The sequence below is a fragment of the Dendrobates tinctorius genome, unplaced genomic scaffold (genome assembly GCF_039654945.1).
Source record: "Dendrobates tinctorius isolate UK_male_01 unplaced genomic scaffold, ASM3965494v1 ptg000091l, whole genome shotgun sequence".
Classification (NCBI taxonomy): Eukaryota; Metazoa; Chordata; class Amphibia; order Anura; family Dendrobatidae; genus Dendrobates; species Dendrobates tinctorius.
This window is the reverse complement of record NW_027361759.1, coordinates 8,751,453-8,770,929: the sequence shown is the minus strand read 5'-3', so window position 1 is coordinate 8,770,929 and position 19,477 is coordinate 8,751,453. Positions and strand designations below refer to the sequence as shown.

The following is a 19,477-nucleotide window of genomic DNA, read 5'->3' as shown; positions in this document are numbered from 1 at the left end:
CGCAAGGCCAAAGCACTCAGGGAATCACAATGGTTTTGCAACACAACACTGAATCTAGGCCATCACCACCAATACCAACACCAACCCCCTCTAACTCCGTCCGGTCCACCGCTACTTCCTCCATATGCAGCTCTCCAGTCCAGCTCACCCTACCAGACACTCTGAGTAGGACAAGAAAGTACTCATCGTCTCATCCGTGTACACTTTGCTTGAACCCCTATATTGCCAAACTAATCTCATTAGAGATGATGCCCTACCATTTGGTTGAAAGCAAAGCTTTCGGCAACCTCATGGCCTATGTTGTCCCACGCTATGACCTACCCAGTCGGCACTTCCTTTCTCGAAAAGCCATCCCTGCCCTCCACCAGCATGTGAAAGGCCGCATTGTCCATGCACTAAAACAGTCTGTGAGTGGAAAGGTGAACCTCACAACAGATGCATGGACCAGTAGGCATGGCCAGGGCTGTTACATGTCCATCATTGCACACTGGGTTAATGTGGTGGATGCAGGCTCCACTGGGGACAGCGTAGGTGGAACAGTGCTGCCTAACCAACGGCATAGGAAACAGTGGGCTGTAGGCTTTCACTCCTCCTCCTCCTCCATCAGCAAAAGCTCATCCACAGAACGCAGTCACATGAGCACTCCATCCGCACCTGGCAGTGTTGCACACGAGGTGTCCTACTATCGAACAGCTAGTGGTAAGCGACAGCAGGCTGTGTTAAAAATGATGTCTTTGGGCAACAACAGACACACCACGGAGGTACTGGCCGACTACTTGCAGCGACAAACTGAGTCATGGCTGGGCAGTCTACATCTTGAGGCAGGCAAGGTAGTCAGTAATAATGGCCGTAAATTGTGGCAGCCATAGCCCGTTCAAAACTCACAAACATACCTTGCCTGGCTCACACTTTCAACCTGTTGGTGCAGTGCTTCCTTAATAATTATCCGGAGTTAACATCCCTGCTCCATAAGGTGCGAATACTCTGCTCGCACATCCGTCGCTCGGCCATACACTCCAGTCGTATGCATAAGCTGCAGCGATTGCTCCACCTCCCCAAGCACCGCCTAATCATAGACTTTGCAACAAGGTAGAACTCCACCCTGCACATGTTTGAGCGGCTGTGCGAACACAGGCAGGCTGTAATGCATTTGTGGGAGGATACATGGGCAGGCAGTTTGAGGGAAGACATGGAATTGTCGGGTGTGCAGTGGTCAAAGCTGAAAGATCTCTGTAAAGTCCTTCAGTGTTTTGAGGAATGCACATGGCTGGTAAGCGCAGACAATGCCATCATAAGCATGAGCATCCCACTTATGCGTCTGCTCATGCAGTTTGATGCACATTAAGGATCAGGCGTCTGCAGAGGAGGAGGAGGGAAGCCTTGATGACAGTCAGCCATTGTCTGGTCAGGGAACTGTCCTGGACGAGGTGGAGGAAGAAGAGGAAGAGGAGGAGGAGGAGGATGAGGGGGATGATTATTTTGGGCAGGAGGATGCTTCTCAGGGGGCAAGAGAAAATGTTGGCATTCCAAGGTCAGGTACACTGTTTGTGAGTGACTGTAGGGATGTGGATTTGCTGGAAAGTGCTCCTCCACCCACCACTGGCAGTGCATCATTGACACCTGGAACATTGGCCCACATGTGCGATTATGCCTTGTGGATCCTAAAAAGGGACCCCCGCATTTCCAAAATGATGAGAGATGACAACTACTGGCTTGCCAGTATCCTCGATCCATGCTACAAAGGCAAATTACACAACATCATGCCACAGGAGAACCTACAGATTATATTGGCTAACAAACATGCAACTCTGGTAAACAGGTTGTTTGAGGCTTCCTCAGCACACAGCAGCGGTGCTGTTTCTCCCTCGAGCCGTAGTGGGCACAATGGAAGAGGTGTTCGTGGTGCACACAGCCAAAGTGGCGTTGGAGACAGGGGTTTAATGACCATGCTGTGGAATGATTTCTCAAGTACCGCTCACACGACTGCTAATACTGCATCAATTATAAATATATAGCAGGGGTATCTCAAACCAATGTCAGATATTTAGAGGTAGCAAATTGGTATAACATAAACTATAAAACATAACCTTTAATGATTCCTTAAAAACCATGCATCAAATCTAGACAAACATGTGCCAAAGTGCAATTGTGTAGTGCTCTATTTAAAAACAAACCGTTATGTACTTTATGAGGTACCATATGGCCCTAGACATTATCGTATTTCTTGTCCAAATATTTGTAAACCTGGACTCTCCGACCATATGGGCCTTATACATATATATTCATATGCCAAAGGGCCTTAATGTCATCAGAATTATTACTTGTTAGACATATACTCAGCCCGTATACAAATAGCATAGCGTGTGTACAGCACCGGTCAAATGCATAAGCATAAAATCACCTCATCAGCAATTTATATCTATTTATGATACCACTGTAGAAACTGAGACCGCTGTACTTATCTTTGGACGCTTCTATAAATGTCGGATGATCAGGTAAGGTCCATCTGAAAACCCCAGAATCATGACCCGATCTCCAGAATTGTCACCCAACGCGTTTCATCAATGTCTGACTCATCAGGGGTATTGTGACATCTTTTTCTGGCGCATAGCTCGCCCATTGTGAGATAGCTGCCTTTTATAAATCGCGGCATACCGCGGCTTATTGCCGTTTCCGGTTGCCCCGTTCAGTACTTCCGGTTTGCGCATGACGCCGGCATCTGCTCAGGCACCTTGCCCCACTTCCTGGGTTTTCCTAAACAGGCGCCGCGCGTCATGTTGGGACAGGAACCGACCCTACCCTGCCCCACTTCCTGGGCGTAACCGGGCCTGTCGGTCTGCATATCAAAATATTGCGTGATTGGTCTAAGCAGTCACCTGACCATCACGTACCATTAGGAGCCGCTCACTTTGTGTTACTACATCAATCAAATAGTGCGGCTTCATTTACTCAATCACAAAATGTTAATTGCGTCCCCCTATCATTATTTATACGGGATCTGAATTATTAAGTCATTTTATGATTGCATAGGCGTTATGAATCAGTACAAAACGCCAACACCCATATTATGGACATTGTCAAGGATTATCTTGTGAATAAAAACAAATTCTTTACACCCCATCGTAGGGAAAGAAACATAAAAAAGAAAATGAAAAATAATCAGGGTACCATCTGCAAATTATGTATAATGTGGAATTTGTTCAATTATTTTGTTGCATGCATAATAGGGGATACCATCAACCTCCATGTATCTGTAGGAATTATAGAAAGGGTGCCCACTAAATCTGGCCCTAAATGTCCCTAACTGACTGTTCCCTACCTCACGCGGAGGTTGGCACCCTAAATTCCTGCGCAATGGCGCCCCCACTCCTCGTCGGCTCTCCCTGAGCTCAAAAGCCCTATCAAGACTCCCTACAAGAAGGAAGAAAAGGATAGTGTCTCATTAAGTCCTTTGGGATATACAGATTGTAATGAGAAAATCCAATATGCTTCTCTTTGGAGTATACGTTTATCCCAATCACCTCCTCTTGGATTTTGGGGGACCTTTTCTATGCCCATGAAACTGACCGCCTTCACATCACCCTTATGTCTTTGATTGACATGAGTGGCTACCGGTGTATCACGTTTAAGAATTATATCTCTATGGTGTTCACCTACCCTCACCCTCAACTCTCTCTTGGTCTTGCCGATGTATTCAAGGCCACAACTACAGGTGATTTTATATACCACTCCTATTGATCTGCAATTAATGAATTGACCAATACGATAGATCTTTCCTGTGACATTGCTCTGAAATTCTTTATTTTGGTGAATAGAGGTACAATATTTACAGCTACCACATCTGTAACAGCCTTTCGGCTGTGTACCTAACCATGTTGGGCTGTATGAGGTTCTCTGGGTATAATGGCTGCGGACCAACCTATCCCTCAAGGAGCGGCCCCTCCTAAATGTAATTTGTGGATTATCCGAGATCAAGCCTCCAAGATCTTTGTCCATACATAGAATTGGCCAATGTCGGTTCATAATGGTTCTCAGCTCATTTGCCCCATTGGAAAAAGTGGTGATGAACCTTATGATATTGTCTTCATTGGTTTGCTGTTTGGGTATAAGTAGTTCTTTTCTTTCCTTTTCTACCGTAGATTTATAAGCCCCTTTAAGAATGTCATCTGGGTATCCTCGTTCATGAAAACGAGATCTAAGGTCATCTGCTTGTCTCTTAAAGTCTCTCTGATCAGTACAGTTCCTTTTTATGCGTAGGTACTGGCCTTTAGGAATACCTTTTTTCAGGGGGACTGGATGGCTGGATTCCCATCTTAGAAGGGAGTTCGTAGAGGTAGGTTTCCTGTATGTTTCTGTAACTATACGGCCATTCTCTCCCCTCTTAATGACTATATCCAGGAAGGGTAGTCTATTCACATTAACCTCACATGTGAAGCTAAGACCAATATCATTTATATTAAGATCTTTCACAAAGGTTCTAAAACTGTTCTCATCACCTCTCCAAATAACAAATACATCGTCGATGTAGCGGAGCCATAGCACTATTTTGTCCTCCGCCACATCAACCTGCTCACCAAAAACGACATTTTCCTCCCACCAGCCCAGGAGCAAATTAGCGTATGATGGCGCACAGGGATTGCCCATCGCAGTGCCCCTGAGCTGATGGAAGAACCTGCCATCAAAAAGAAAAAAATTTTTTGTGAGACAGAATTCCAAGGCTTGCATAACAAACAGGTTATGTCTCTTACATTGGACGCCCCTTGTCTTTAGGAAATAGTCCGCAGCCATCAGACCTTTATCATGGGGAATGGATGAGTACAAGGCTTCTACATCTATTGAACCCAATATCATATCGGTGTCCAATTCGATGTGGTCGAGTTTCAATAAAAGGTCGGTGGTATCCCTTGTATAGGAACTAAGTGATGTAACAAATGGTCTTAGAATTTTGTCTACATATATACCCAGATTTTGGGTTAGACTTCCTATACCCGATATAATCGGTCGGCCTTTCAAGGGCGAAAGGCCTTTATGAATCTTAGGCAGAGCATAGAATGTTGCCACAGTCGGGTGTTGTGGAATCAAAAATTCTCTCTCATTTTTATCAATGAGTTTTGCTTGGAGGGCCCCATTCACCAACTTCTTAAGATCATTCAAGAAAGTGTTAGTGGGGTTATGTTCCATTCTTTCATATCCCATAGATCTATCTAACAATGAGTAGCACATGGTTTTATATTGTGCTACATCCATCAATACTATATTTCCCCCTTTATCTGCGGGCTTCACTATTATAGTATCGTCTCTCTCTAGCTCCAGAAGCCCATCCATCTCAGACTTGGTAAGGTTATGGAATCGTCTTTTTTTCCCATTATCCAATTCCTTGATATCTCTAGATACCAGGTTGGCAAATATGTCAAGGGCCCCTATATCGTTGCTAATAGGTGGCATTCCTCGAAATCCCTAAGTAAAGAACAGATGGCGGTTCTCAGTAAGGGGATGTCTTTTGTCCCAACATCAGATCTTGAATGTTTTGAAACGATTAAGGATTTACAGCTCTTCATTCGTAAACTTAAGTGGAAAAAACATTTCATTAATATGGATAAAAAAAGCTGCACTGAATTGGGTATAGAGGGAGACCTACTTAATGATGTGAGATTTTTGTTCAATTTGGGGGATATGAATCCCAACGATTTGGGTGAGGGACCATTCACACAATTAAAAAATAAGAGCAAACAAATGCCACCTATTAGCAACGATATAGGGGCCCTTGACATATTTGCCAACCTGGTATCTAGAGATATCAAGGAATTGGATAATGGAAAAAAAGACGATTCCATAACCTTACCAAGTCTGAGATGGATGGGCTTCTGGAGCTAGAGAGAGACGATACTATAATAGTGAAGCCCGCAGATAAAGGGGGAAATATAGTATTGATGGATGTAGCACAATATAAAACCATGTGCTACTCATTGTTAGATAGATCTATGGGATATGAAAGAATGGAACATAACCCCACTAACACTTTCTTGAATGATCTTAAGAAGTTGGTGAATGGGGCCCTCCAAGCAAAACTCATTGATAAAAATGAGAGAGAATTTTTGATTCCACAACACCCGACTGTGGCAACATTCTATGCTCTGCCTAAGATTCATAAAGGCCTTTCGCCCTTGAAAGGCCGACCGATTATATCGGGTATAGGAAGTCTAACCCAAAATCTGGGTATATATGTAGACAAAATTCTAAGACCATTTGTTACATCACTTAGTTCCTATACAAGGGATACCACCGACCTTTTATTGAAACTCGACCACATCGAATTGGACACCGATATGATATTGGGTTCAATAGATGTAGAAGCCTTGTACTCATCCATTCCCCATGATAAAGGTCTGATGGCTGCGGACTATTTCCTAAAGACAAGGGGCGTCCAATGTAAGAGACATAACCTGTTTGTTATGCAAGCCTTGGAATTCTGTCTCACAAAAAATTTTTTTCTTTTTGATGGCAGGTTCTTCCATCAGCTCAGGGGCACTGCGATGGGCAATCCCTGTGCGCCATCATATGCTAATTTGCTCCTGGGCTGGTGGGAGGAAAATGTCGTTTTTGGTGAGCAGGTTGATGTGGCGGAGGACAAAATAGTGCTATGGCTCCGCTACATCGACGATGTATTTGTTATTTGGAGAGGTGATGAGAACAGTTTTAGAACCTTTGTGAAAGATCTTAATATAAATGATATTGGTCTTAGCTTCACATGTGAGGTTAATGTGAATAGACTACCCTTCCTGGATATAGTCATTAAGAGGGGAGAGAATGGCCGTATAGTTACAGAAACATACAGGAAACCTACCTCTACGAACTCCCTTCTAAGATGGGAATCCAGCCATCCAGTCCCCCTGAAAAAAGGTATTCCTAAAGGCCAGTACCTACGCATAAAAAGGAACTGTACTGATCAGAGAGACTTTAAGAGACAAGCAGATGACCTTAGATCTCGTTTTCATGAACGAGGATACCCAGATGACATTCTTAAAGGGGCTTATAAATCTACGGTAGAAAAGGAAAGAAAAGAACTACTTATACCCAAACAGCAAACCAATGAAGACAATATCATAAGGTTCATCACCACTTTTTCCAATGGGGCAAATGAGCTGAGAACCATTATGAACCGACATTGGCCAATTCTATGTATGGACAAAGATCTTGGAGGCTTGATCTCGGATAATCCACAAATTACATTAAGGAGGGGCCGCTCCTTGAGGGATAGGTTGGTCCGCAGCCATTATACCCAGAGAACCTCATACAGCCCAACATGGTTAGGTACACAGCCGAAAGGCTGTTACAGATGTGGTAGCTGTAAATATTGTACCTCTATTCACCAAAATAAAGAATTTCAGAGCAATGTCACAGGAAAGATCTATCGTATTGGTCAATTCATTAATTGCAGATCAATAGGAGTGGTATATAAAATCACCTGTAGTTGTGGCCTTGAATACATCGGCAAGACCAAGAGAGAGTTGAGGGTGAGGGTAGGTGAACACCATAGAGATATAATTCTTAAACGTGATACACCGGTAGCCACTCATGTCAATCAAAGACATAAGGGTGATGTGAAGGCGGTCACTTTCATGGGCATAGAAAAGGTCCCCCAAAATCCAAGAGGAGGTGATTGGGATAAACGTATACTCCAAAGAGAAGCATATTGGATTTTCTCATTACAATCTGTATATCCCAAAGGACTTAATGAGACACTATCCTTTTCTTCCTTCTTGTAGGGAGTCTTGATAGGGCTTTTGAGCTCAGGGAGAGCCGACGAGGAGTGGGGGCGCCATTGCGCAGGAATTTAGGGTGCCAACCTCCGCGTGAGGTAGGGAACAGTCAGTTAGGGACATTTAGGGCCAGATTTAGTGGGCACCCTTTCTATAATTCCTACAGATACATGGAGGTTGGTGGTATCCCCTATTATGCATGCAACAAAATAATTGAACAAATTCCACATTATACATAATTTGCAGATGGTACCCTGATTATTTTTCATTTTCTTTTTTATGTTTCTTTCCCTACGATGGGGTGTAAAGAATTTGTTTTTATTCACAAGATAATCCTTGACAATGTCCATAATATGGGTGTTGGCGTTTTGTACTGATTCATAACGCCTATGCAATCATAAAATGACTTAATAATTCAGATCCCGTATAAATAATGATAGGGGGACGCAATTAACATTTTGTGATTGAGTAAATGAAGCCGCACTATTTGATTGATGTAGTAACACAAAGTGAGCGGCTCCTAATGGTACGTGATGGTCAGGTGACTGCTTAGACCAATCACGCAATATTTTGATATGCAGACCGACAGGCCCGGTTACGCCCAGGAAGTGGGGCAGGGTAGGGTCGGTTCCTGTCCCAACATGACGCGCGGCGCCTGTTTAGGAAAACCCAGGAAGTGGGGCAAGGTGCCTGAGCAGATGCCGGCGTCATGCGCAAACCGGAAGTACTGAACGGGGCAACCGGAAACGGCAATAAGCCGCGGTATGCCGCGATTTATAAAAGGCAGCTATCTCACAATGGGCGAGCTATGCGCCAGAAAAAGATGTCACAATACCCCTGATGAGTCAGACATTGATGAAACGCGTTGGGTGACAATTCTGGAGATCGGGTCATGATTCTGGGGTTTTCAGATGGACCTTACCTGATCATCCGACATTTATAGAAGCGTCCAAAGATAAGTACAGCGGTCTCAGTTTCTACAGTGGTATCATAAATAGATATAAATTGCTGATGAGGTGATTTTATGCTTATGCATTTGACCGGTGCTGTACACACGCTATGCTATTTGTATACGGGCTGAGTATATGTCTAACAAGTAATAATTCTGATGACATTAAGGCCCTTTGGCATATGAATATATATGTATAAGGCCCATATGGTCGGAGAGTCCAGGTTTACAAATATTTGGACAAGAAATACGATAATGTCTAGGGCCATATGGTACCTCATAAAGTACATAACGGTTTGTTTTTAAATAGAGCACTACACAATTGCACTTTGGCACATGTTTGTCTAGATTTGATGCATGGTTTTTAAGGAATCATTAAAGGTTATGTTTTATAGTTTATGTTATACCAATTTGCTACCTCTAATACTGCATCAATTAAAAGTGACAGGAGACAGCAGTTGTCAACTATGGTTACAAACTACTTCTCCTCCCATATCGATGTTCTCCCTCACAAGTGACTATTTGACTATTGGGCCTCTAAACTGGATGCCTGGCCTAAATTGGCACAATATGCCTTACAAAGCTCGCTTGCCCTGCTGATAGTGTGTTATCTGAAAGAGTCTTCAGTGCTGATGGATCAATCCTAACAGAAAAAAGGACCAGTCTGTCTACCCAAAATGTTGATGATTTAACCTTCAATTAAATGAACCATGCATGGGTTGCAAAGGATTTTGTTCCACCTTCCCCTGATGACCCATAGGTTCCCAGAAAACTGCCTCGCTTTTGTCCTCCTCTTCCTCGGATTTGCCCAATTCCGCCCTTTGCAGCAGCTGAATGTCCAGCCGACACATCAATATATGCCATTTTTTAAACCTCCCTAAGTGGGCTGCCCTCCTCCCCATTGCCTGGGGTCAACACCTGGCGCACCTGGGCAAGTGCCGTTGCTCTGAACAGGTGGATGGGCCGACAGATGGCCGACAGCACTGGCACAGGGCTCATCATAGTACAATACAGTGTCTCTGACAGTGGGAGGGCCCACTCGCCATAAGACACACCAGCGTACTATGAGGGGCCCTGTGTCAGTACTGTCAACCACGAGTGTGCCCCCCCTGCTTGGTCATGGCCACAGCACTTGCAAGTTGCAATCCTTAACTCTCCCTGCTCCACCGCTGTGTAATGTGGGCAGTTAAATTCTTCACAGGGACAGCCACTAGAAATTTGGTGCATTGATCGATGATAGTTATGATGTAGCTATGCCCTGTCCTGCTGGCCTCTATCTTCAGATGATCAATGGCTACCATTTGTAATGGACGTCAACTTACAAGCGGATGCAGTGGTGCTTTATCATCACCTTTCACAGTTGTGATAGTCACAGACGTGTGACATTACTGCCACCGTTTTTCAATGTCTCCTCTCATGCCAATCCAATAGATTCACCTACGGCCTGTGGCTTCTGTTATTGGCACTCCAAAATGACCAGACACATCATGATAGACAGTGAGGACCATGTCTACATCTCTTCCTGTGATCACAGTTTGATGGAGACTAGTAACAGTGATGTGATCCACGCTACTGCGATAAAGCAATCCTTTCTTCACAAAGAACTGATTTTGCTGTCTCCACAGACACAGTAATTGAGGGTCTGCATCGCCTCTGCAACATCTACTGGGAGGTTTTCCTGCGATGGGTAATTCCCAAATTTCTGATAACACTCGAATTTCCGTCTGTACTTGTATCCATGTAGTTTCCAGTATCGGAGAGTTTGGACTGGCTTACTGAGATTGAAATATATACGAAGATTTAAAAGTACCACAACACTGTATACTGTTGTACGCTTCGACTACCTTTCCCTTTTTCTACTTGTTAAATTCTGATGTAATTCATACTGAGCCTGTGAATGTCTGTGTCTGACTCCGGAAGTATAGACGAAAATTTACAATTACCCCTAGACTGGATACACCTGGTATGTGCTGATACAATACCTTTGTTCCAAATTTTGTATTATGGTATGATCCATAGTGAGTGAGCGTGTGTGGTTTATGCCTTCTATATATACACGGTGAATCGGAGATACCAATTTTTACCCTATACTCGATACAGCTTGTATTTTGTTATACAGTACCATTGTTTGACATTTAGTATTATGGTCAAATCCCTACTGAGTAAGCATCTGAGACTGACTACGGGACTATGTTTACGGAGATTTCAATTGAACCCTATAATATATATACTTGCTATCTTGTTATCCAGTACCTTTTTTACAACATTTTTTATTATGGTCAAACCCAGATGGAGTGAGCGTCTGAGGGTGACTCCAGAAATATATACCGAGATTTCAAATTTGCCCAACACAGGTGTACCCTGGTGTTACTTTACCCATTTACAGCTTTTCATATTATTGTGTAATCCATACTGGGCCTGAGAGCATTTGTGTCTGCCTCCTGAAATGTATACAGAGATTCAGAATGTTTACACTATACTATATATACCTTGTATCTGGTGATACTGTACTCTTTTTCACCTTTTTATTTTATTGGGTAATCCATACTGAGCCTGTGAGCATCTGTGTATGACTCATGAAATATATACGGAGATTTACTGTTATCCCTAGACTGTATAGAGCTGTACGCTTCTGATACAGTACCATATATCTGCTGGTATTTTGGGTCAATTTTCTAAAACATGAGGAAGTATGGTAGAAGAGGATGCGGACGTGGGCGTGTGAGGCCACCTGGTACTGATGGTGGTGGTGGTGGTGCATCTGCTGGTAGTGCCAAACACACAATAGCAGCTAAGGCAGGAGGTGTTGAGCCTGCATCATGGCATAGCTCTGGAAGGCCTGTAAGTCTCCGTTTTATGGTAGTAGGTAGACTGCTTTTAAAGCCAGAGCATCAGGAACTGTTTTTGTCTTACATTGCTGAAACAGCCTTCAGCTCTATCGCCTCCTCTTCTGAAGTTTAAAAAAATTCAAGCACTGAGTCGTAAGTGCAGGCTTCTGGTCAGGAGCGACCACTTTTGTTGGATCCTTCACCCACACCAAAAATGTAGGATGCGGCAGCACACACTTCAGATTACTCCATGGAGCTCTTTTCACATACCATGCCTCGGTTAATTAAAAATGGGGCCCATCATATACTGGAGCATTCAAAATGGGGGATATCTGACACTGGAGCATCATCCATGAGGCCCATCATATACTGGAGCATTCTAAATGGGGCAGATGAGACACTGGAGCAGCATCTATGGGGCCCATCACATACTGGAGCATTCCAAATGGGGGACATCTGACACTGGAGCATCATCCATGAGGCCCATCATATACTGAAGCATTCCAAATGGGGCAGATCAGACACTGGAGCAGCATCTATGGGGCACATTATACACTGGAGCATTAGAAATGTGGCCCATTATATATGGAGCATTATTAGGGCCCATAAGACCCTGGAGCATCATCCATGAGTCCCATCATATACTGGATCATTCCGAAAGGGGGACATCAGACATTGGAGCAGCAATTACAGGGCCCATTATACACTGGAGCATTAGAAATGGAGCCCATTATATATGGAGCATTATTTGGGCCCATAAGACACTGGAGCATCATCCATGGGGCCCATCATATACTGGAGCATTCTAAATGGGGCAGATCAGACACTGGAGCAGCATCTATGGGGCACATTAAACACTGGAGCATTAGAAATGGGGCCCATTATTTATGTAGCATTATTTGGGCCCATAACACACTGGAGCATCGTCCATGGGGACCATCATATATTGTAGCATTATGTGGAGCTCATCATATACTGTATGGAACATTATATGTGAACAATTATTCTGTATGGAGAAATATATGGGGCTCATTATTCTGTATGGCGCACAATGTGGTGGCCATAATACTGTATGGAGTAATACACTGTCCTTTTTTGAGCTATTGTAGAATTTAAAATAGATCAGTCATGTCATGTAAGCAGTGAAGTATTTGTCATTGTACTATACCTATATTTGTGTGCCGTATCGGAGCATCATGAGTTGTGGTATGTGTTAAAGGGGCGCTCTTTGGCCCAGGGCACACGAAAACCTGGATCCAGCCCTACCCCCCCACAGCTTTCGCCAAATAACCCCCAGTTTTCAATGCGTAACTATTATTATGAAGTAAATTAAGGTTGACAAGCTTCAGTAATAAGAATTGATGTTTTTAGCATTGAAATGGGCACTGTAGGTGTATTTACTGTCCTCCACTCCCTGCCAACTTTGCTTCCCCATTGACTTGCATTGGGTTTCATGTTTCAGTCGGCCTTCTACTTTTCCCTATAGTCAGCTGATTTCATTCGACTCGACTTTTGAGAAAGTCGGGTTTCATGAAACCCGACTCGACCCTAAAAAAGGCAAAGTCGCTCATCTCTAGAAATGAAACATTGTAAAAGTATTGGAATATATGGAGAAAAAGAGGTGAAAAAAGCCATGGAAAGTCAGGACATCAGCTGAAATGTATCAGTAATTAGAAAGCAAACCTGCCACTTAGTGAAAAATATTATCTGCTGGCCGATAAGAAGGTGTCTCATTACCAAGGTAACACACAAGAAACATCTCATGATGGTTAAAACCAGTGACCTGTCTCAAGAGCCTCGCAGAACAATTGTTGCAAAACATACTGATGGCATTGGTTATGTTTGTGTGACAGCCAAAATTGCTCATTCAACAATAAAACACTAGTAGTATTGGTATGGTTTGTATGTGTCTCCTGTTGGCAATCTTAAACAAATCTGCACAGTTAAATGGCTCAATTTAGCATAATTTCTTTTTATATTTTTTGAAAAGGAATTTATGTTCTCCCTGCTCAAAAAGAAATGGACAACAGAAAGTCCAGTTGCATATTGGATGCAAAACAGTTGTACAAGGTGAATGCAACAATCCTTAAGAAGGGGTAACCAACTCCCAACTAATCATGGACAATGAGGAGTTTGCAAGTTAACATAGTAAGTTTTTTTATACAAATTATCATAAAAACATGACAAAACATCACAAAAAGGGTGAACAAAGTGCATCAAAGATAAGCAAATAGACAGTGGCCAGCCTACAGCATATAAAAAAACATATCAGGTGCAATAACATGTACTGTATATGAGTTGTGCTCCAGGTAAGAACAGCCAAATGCCAGCCCAGAGGTTTATATATAGTTTAACCCAAGTGGCAAATTATAGAGTTAGAGGGAGGCATTGCTTACCACAAGTGTAGGGAGCTGGGACAGGCCAAAGTTACCGGATTGCAGAACAGATACCACTTTAGCAAGGGGAGTATAGTTATGGTAACAGCAAGGACCTTAAGGCTACGTGCACACGCTGCGGAATGTGATGCGGATTTGGCCACGAGGATTTTGTAAAATCCGCAGGTCAAAAGACCTGCAGTTTATCTGTGGATTATCCTGCGATTTCACCATCTCCACAATGGTGGCGATAGGAAACCGCTGCGGAATCCGCAGAAAGAATTGACATCTCAATTATTTCTGCGGTTTCAAAACTGCAGGAAAACCACGCTGAGGAATCCGCACCATCTGCACAGCGGTTTTTTATTCCCATAGGGAATAATGGTACTGTACATCGCAGCAAAAACTGCTGCGGACCCGATACATTTTATTCACAGTGTGAAATCAAAAACAAACTGGATTCAGTAAGATGTGTTTTTTATTCATTCCAGCATCTAAACAAATTTCATAACAAAACATAAATTAAGTTAAAATTTCTCTGTAAACACAAATGCATAGTCATTTTAGTCATTTTCAAAGATCTTTCCTTGACTTCTACCAGGTACAATTTGAACTGAAAGACCTTTAAAACTTGTTACTCTAGAGAATGCAGTGTATAATTGACCATGTGTGAATACAGCATCAGGTAGGAGAACGCCAATCTTATCGAATGCTTGTCCTTGCAATTTTGTAATTGTCATGGAATAAGCCAAACGTGGGAATTGTTTTCTTGTTAACTTAAACGGGATATCGCAATTTTCGCTAGTGTCCAATGGTATTCTTGGAATGAGAACCTTCTGACCACAATGCTCCCCAGAAAAAATACTGCAGTCGATGAGATTTGTGCCAAGAGTTTCTACAATTAATTGAGTACCATTGCACAGTCCTTTCTTTGGATTTAGATTGCTGAGTAGCATGACACAGCAGCCTTTCTTAAGGTTCTGCATATGAGGAGGGAGGCCCATAGGAGTTAGGGAATGTACAAATTCGATGGGGTACTGAGCTCTTTCTTCTTCTGTCTCACAGGATGAAATATTGTCGACACTGAAGTATGATTTAGTCTGACCTCTAAGCATGTTCAACATTTGTTCATTGACTGTCAGCGTGTCACTGTTTTTAGGGCATAGTACTGCTCTGGAAGCAAGATCAGCAGGAGTGAGAGAGTTCAGGTCATTCCCAAATATGCTCCTCACGATGTCATGAGTCAGAATGTCTTTGCTCAGCTTCACAAAATCCACCAGATTCCCATCTTCAACTCCTGATCCAACAGTTAGCAGCCACTCACAAAATTCAACCTCATCAGGATTGACTCGCATGTTCCTGATTAATTTCATTTCCTTGAAGGATTTCCAGACTGGACTGCTCTTGACACACGCCTCTACAATACTAACACGATTTCCATGAAGTACAACTGGAGCTTGCTGACAAAAATCTCCTCCAACAACAATCGGGATCCCACCAAAAGGTTCTTCATTGTGAAGGAGAATACGTAAGCTTCTATCAACGGCATTGAAAAGATGAGCATGAGACATTGAAATTTCATCCCATATAATAAGTTTAGTATCTCGAAGCTCTCGGCAGACTGAGGTTCCTTCTTTAATACTTGATACAGTTCTCTTATTCAAATGAATTGAAATTCCAAATCCGGAGTGGACTGTTTTACCGCCTGTGTAAAACAAAAAAAAAAATCTTCAATACAGACATCTTAAATTTACGTTTTTCAGTATTCTGTAATCGTAATTAAAATTACCTTTTAGTAATGTAGCTGCCAAACCGGTAGGAGCAACTGTTTTTACAATGACACCATTCCCAAGTATAGTAGATGTCAAAGCCTTGTACACGAAAGTCTTTCCACAACCTCCTGCACCAGATAAAAAAAACATTTTTGTGATGTGGTTGGATTATTAACTGCATTCATGATTGTTTCAAAGGCGCCTCGTTGTTCTAGGTTCATCAGAAACTGCAGTCGTTCAGATTCTTGTTTCTCCCTTTCCACATCAACAATGTCACACATTTTATATTCATCTGATGGAGAAGGTAATCTTTAGCAAACTGTCGTAAGTGGTCTTAGATATCGGCAAGTGTTTGCTGCTCGGCCATGTATTCGTTATGAGTCAGGAGGAAGTCTTCCATCATGTTATTTTTATATTTGTTGTATAAATCAAGTCCACTTGTGATGTTGGCGTAGTTCAGGATTGCAGCAAATAGCTGTCGAAGCTCACCGGGCATTATAAATAAAGATGCTTCTTCCATTGTTTTGTCCCACTCTGAATCGTCATGCAATAATCCCATGGCCTTTGCTGCCAGAATATAAGTTTCATATGTGTGTCCTTCCACTGTTCTCAGATCTTCGAATGATGTAGCACCTGTAAACAACATAAAGAAAATAATTAAAAATTATAAAAAAGTCAGCATGATCTAATAACGTACAATTAGATGAATATGACTTACCCTTGATATGCATGAGGAGTAGGCGCAGGGAAAATCTTTCCATATCTTGTGGAGAGACAGAGTACATTCTTGGAAGGATCTTGCCAGCACCTCTTTTTCTTGTCTTCCAAAACTTATTTGTCCAGACATAATGGTAGGGTATTTCACAATATAAATACTGACGTGCTGATGGATCAGTTTGGTTTAGAACGAACCATTTTGTAAGTTTTGTGCCATCACGCTGATCTTTTTCCACAGAAAGCTGCTCCGTTCCATCCTCAAAGTAAACTAGTTGTTGGAAAGGTAGGTGTACCGGAAGTCTTTCTACAGCATGGGAACGTGCAGACATCTCAAATTTTCGCAGCCGCCACATTGCTTCAGGCGATGCAAAATATCGTGTGTCGATGTAAGTCTTAAAAATCTCGTCCCAGTGGTAGGTGCCGATGCTGCTGACTTTGTTCACTTGAACAATGGCTGCATCATGTCCTTTGTACACGTACTTGAAAATATATTTGACGGTCTGGATGGAAGAGCAGATTTCCACATTTATGTGTGCGCTGTATTTCTGAGAGAGGTAGGGGTTGTATGGTACAACCTAGCGGCTGTCAACTTCCACATCTCTATCTTTTTGTCTGCGGTATACTGGATAACCATCCACATTAATATTTATTTCTTTGCTGAAGTCTTTGGGAAACTTTTTTAAGCATGTCCGGATTCCTTTTACATCTTCCATACACAGTGAATTTCTATTGTGTTCTCCACAGGGCCGATGAATCATGCAGCTGGTGACAACATCGTAAAACTCATTGTTAATATCCGGGTCAGGAATTTCTGCACAAACAGCATTGTCACAATCGATAGTATCTTGAAACTTGTCTTCGTCGTCCAGAATTAAGAGCATATGGCAATGAGGAAGACCTGAAACAATAAAAGGATGCATTAAATGTGCATTATTAATCATTCCATTCTTAACATTACTGTTGCGAACATTCAGATGAATGTACGTAATACCTCTTTTTTGAAATTCAATGACGTAGGTGTATGCCTTTACTTGTCCCATCACTCCACCTTTTTTGCAGTCAAGTCGTTTAGTAACTCTTGCAGCTTTAAGTGGAATATGGTAGATACCAAATCTGGGCGGTCTATTGCTGTTTCATGTTGTAAAAGGCTGGACTGAATTTCTTCCCACTGTGGGTTGCAAGTGAATGTAATAAATAAATCCGGCTTTCCAAATTTTGCTACCAAAGTCATCGCATCTTGATAATTCTGTGTCATGACACGTTTTCCACCGATAAAAGAAGAGGGAAGTATGACGATGCGACTAGGTCTCAGATCTTGTTGTTCAGCCCTACTGTTGATATAATCCATAAGCCCGACATATAATTCTACTCCGAGTTTCTTTTGGTTTTGTCTGTTCCAGTCCAGTCGCTGCACTTCAACCTTTAGGTAGGCATCAATTATGTATTGTTGTGTCAACTTGCCAGAATGTAACAGCGAGTTGACAGATTGTCGATCCTGAAGGCGGTACGCATAGAATTCCCTCATCGACACATTTCTGTTTTTTTTTCTTGTTCCCCTGCATCGTGACTGATATCTTCCTGTTCTTCATCGTCATCTTCCTCCATTTCATGACTTTTCCTTTTTGCAGTTCTCCCTTGCTTCCGTATTCCAGGTTGCGATCCGTGTTCACCATATGGAAAGAGGAGTGGATACACCATTGGATCACAGTTTGGGCTATGGTACACAATATTCTGTAGTCCTCACTGCCGAATGGGATGAACAGCAATGTCTCTTTTGATCGGCGGCTCTCCATCATCGGAGACAAACACAGCTGCAACTTCATTGGCTGTCGGCAAGTTGTATCGGCGAGGGTCGTGTTGTCTATCCTTGGTTATCCACATTTCGATTTTATGCTGGTCATAGCCTCGCTGATCAATCAAATCCTTCATCATCTTGAAAGCCTGAGCAAATGGGTTGATATCTCTGAGTAAACAGTCAATAGTATTCATTATGTCCCTCTTGCATCCTTCATTTTGCTCATTATTTAATCGTTGAATGTTTGCATACTCAGGATCCAATATGTAGAGTTGTGAATATGAAGGAGTATCAGATCTAAAGAAAGCACAAATATATTTGTAATTATTAAAAATAGTAGGAATGAATTAAAAACGTACATTTAATTGTATTCAGGTCTTTTACCTTAGAGAAGTTGATGTACAGTGGTACATTTGTCCATGAATGACTAAAACGGGTGGGCCACCGGATAATTTCATTGACTGAAATCCAAAGGATGCAAAGGCAAAAGCACTGTTGTACTTTCTGATGTTCTTTCTAAAATTTTTTGCCTAGTTCGTATCTTCAGTTAACCATGCTTGAAACTGCTGAGGATATTCATTTACTTCACGTAAGTGTATAGTACCACTTCCGCAGCACGACGCAAACTTTGTACTGTGTAATTTTGCTTTCCAAAAGTGAGATGCACCGCAATCACTACACGTAACGTCTCGCTTTCCCACGTGGTGTTCACTGGGTATATTATCTGGATTTCTTGCTGCATACCTCGAAGGTGGTGGCAGTTTACATCGACGGGCATTGTTGCTTTCAACTTCCGCAGGTGTCAAATTCCTTCTTCGTTGACGCTGGTTATATATATCAGCTTCCCTTCTTTCTGTCACACGGTTGATATAAACCTTGTGATATCTCTCTCTGTCCTTATCAGTCTGCTCAGGTGTTCGTTGTTGATAACCAATCCTACGATTTTGTCAATATTGTTGTTGTTGATCAGCTACTGCATCGTTGTCCGGATTTTACTGCGGCCTGTGAGATGGATGTGGCGACTCTTCTTGGCTCATTTTGTTTGGGAGAATGCGGATGCCATTAAATGTATGTTTACCTTGGCTGAAGTGGTTGAATTACATAGAAAGGAAGTGCTGCGTGTGGTAATGTGGGGGGCGGAGTCTCGTGTGGTAATGTGTGGGGACTGAGACTCGAGTGGTAATGTGGGGGGACAGAGCCTCATGTGTTAATGTGTGAGGACGGAGCCTCGTGTGGTAATGTGTGGGGACTGAGCCTCGTCTGGTAATGTGTGGGGACGCA

The 19,477-nt window shown here is 42.6% G+C and overlaps 1 pseudogene; it reads right to left on the bottom strand.

Moving 5' to 3' along the window:
- Positions 1-16,018: 16,018 nt before the first annotated feature.
- LOC141098448 (uncharacterized) lies at positions 16,019-18,974 on the bottom strand (annotated as a pseudogene).
- Positions 18,975-19,477: the final 503 nt, after the last annotated feature.